This window comes from Vigna unguiculata, chromosome 1, assembly GCF_037176805.1.
Source record: "Vigna unguiculata cultivar grain cowpea cultivar isolate G323 ecotype 2 chromosome 1, ASM3717680v1, whole genome shotgun sequence".
Taxonomy (NCBI): Eukaryota; Viridiplantae; Streptophyta; class Magnoliopsida; order Fabales; family Fabaceae; genus Vigna; species Vigna unguiculata.
The window spans coordinates 14157955-14160620 of record NC_140792.1 but is presented as its reverse complement, the minus strand read 5'-3'; the positions used below and the strand labels follow the sequence as shown (position 1 = coordinate 14160620).

At 29.1% G+C, this 2666-nt stretch overlaps 1 long non-coding RNA gene across 1 annotated transcript; it reads right to left on the bottom strand.

Moving 5' to 3' along the window:
* Positions 1-451: 451 nt before the first annotated feature.
* Positions 452-2268, bottom strand: LOC146888729 (uncharacterized). The gene is made up of 3 exons (XR_014994308.1): positions 2135-2268; positions 892-1051; positions 452-811 (listed from the first exon to the last, which is right to left on the bottom strand). It is a non-coding gene; the product is annotated as an uncharacterized LOC146888729 (long non-coding RNA).
* Between the last annotated feature and the right edge of the window lie 398 nt (positions 2269-2666).

The following is a 2666-nucleotide window of genomic DNA, read 5'->3' as shown; positions in this document are numbered from 1 at the left end:
AACACAAAATATATTAATATGTTAATATATACATTTTAATAAAGTACATATATTAAAATATGTAAATACATTATAAGTTTGATTTGAAAAGTAAATACACTAAAATATATCTAAATTATATAGGACTTTGACATGAGTGCTAGGTCTTTTAGTTTCAACTTCAAAGAACAAATTAAAGCAGAAGTCCATTGATAGATGATGAAGCACACAAAAATTCTTCTACCCAGCTCCTATCTTGACAGATGATGGTGTTATCAGCAAATTACATTGCACTTCTCCTAACGGTCCATGGAGCACAATACTTGAAAGTCCACTATTGCGATAATAATTCGCAAAGTCTTTACTCAAACACTGAGTAAAGAAAGAAAAGAATAACACTTATTAACAATGAAACAAAGTTTTTGAAGAATCGATACAAAGATAAAAAAAAAGATAAAGATCTTACGAAGTAGCTGGCTTCACAGTAATATTGGGTGAATTTAACTTTAAAGTGAATTAAACTTGACATAGTCAAAAGACGACGGATGGCAATATTATTGAGGAAATTCGATTGCATTTGGGAGTCTACAGATCGTCTACCGAAGTAGATTCTAAAACAACAATTTCAAACATACAATAACACAAATAGTTTGTCTGACTTACTACCATAAAAGGATCTTAAAAATTCTCAACCTTCGGTAATCATTGAATTATGAAAATCCATGTTGTTTGTAAGATGATGAACATTAAGGTCGTCATCAACAACAGTCCACCATGAACCGATCTCATTCTGAATACGTATTAGGAACATATGATCAACGTGTCCATATGACTAGTAAAAGAAAAAGTTCAAAAATAATTAGAAGCATATGAATGGTAAGAAAAGGAACTGTAATTAAAAAATATAAGCACCTGGCCTTGGATGAACATAGTAACAAATCCTGCAATAACTTGACCAGAACGTATGGATTGTGGAGATTGCATTGGTTCCATGTTGATTATATATAGTGTTACAAAATGATTCGTAACAGAAGAATATTGGTTACGGAAGATGATTTGTAATATAAGAAGACTGCTAAGAGAGAAAAAGATTAGGTAGACAAATGTAGAAAATTTGATAAACATCAGTAGTATATATAATACAAACACAAAACGATAAAGATAAGTATTCCAAAAGTCATACCTACTTCTCATGATGGTTCAAATTTAATTCACGTCATTGGGAACTAAAAAATCTCATTTAATATTATAAACAAAGAATTATATAAGAAAATAGTTATAACTCTACCAAAAGTCAGGGGAGTTGTACATCATGATGGTTGAAATTAATTGCATGTACTTGCAAAGAAAAGAATTATAAAAAATAATATATATAAAAAATGCAGAGAACAATGAAAAGTCATTAAAAAAAGAGTACTTAGAATATTGAAGCGTGTTTAAATTACTGATTTTGTAAAACATATTCATTCATCTGAGAACAAAATATCATCCAATAGATAAATACAACAAATAATAGTAATTATCTATTTGATAAGAACAAAATTGAAAAAGAACAAAAGAAAAGTATATCTATTTCTCATCATGGTTTAAATTTAATGCATGTCATTGAGAACTAAATAGGTATAGGTATGCAAAAGACAGCCTAACCCGTATATCATGATGGTTGAAAAATAGTGAAATGTCATTGATAAAAAAATAACACCAAAAAAAGTACATATCAGACACAAATATCGATCAAACACAAAAATCATAGTAAAAAAAAGATGATATGCGAAGATGGTAAAAGAACGAAATAAATAACAATCTCACGAAGCTTCTTAGACAAATGAAGAAATCTCCACAGAAAAGTATATCTGAGAAGAAAAAATACATCCAACAATAAATCTGAGAAGAAAATCTGAGACAATGGTAGAAGAATAAAAAAATGAAAATGAGAAGTTGTTAGCTTCTTCGTATTTGTGTACATGTTGTTCAATCTTAGAGAAAAAAATCACAAAAATATTCATGATAGAAAACAATCTGAGGTAAAAAAGTCGATCCAACCAATCTCGGAAACAAAAAAAAAGTAGATCTGAGAAGAAAAACATTCATGATAGAGAAAAAAACTAGTTCTGGGAATATGGTTGAAGAACGAAAATATTAAGGAAGTTGTTACCTGTTTCTTATTTATGAAGGTGATCAAGAATATAGATCCGACACATCTCCTACATAATAAAAAAATAGAGATGAGAAGATGGTAAAAAAACGAAAATAATATATGAGAACAAAATATACATCGAAAACCATATCTGAGGTAAAAAAAGTCGATCAATGTTGGAAACAAAAAAAGAGTAGATCTGAGAAGAAAAACATTTATGAAAAGTAAGAGAGAACATGAAAAGTTGGAGAGAATGAGATGAAGAGACGAAGAGAGAGAACTGAAACTGATTTTGTTACAGCTCCATAGAAATGCCATGTCAGTGAATTTCTTATTGTGGTAAATAAAATTTGAATTAATTATTAGAAAAAATAATAAAATATTGAAAACTTTCCGATTGTTAGGTTCTCATTTTTATATTAGATTAGATTTGAAGCAATGTGACCATATCCCAAACACTTAAAACATTTTATGGAACTAGTTCTTGAACCTTGAGAAGAGTTTGCACTTTCATGGGAGTTTCTAGATGCATTGGTCCTAGGTGGGTGTT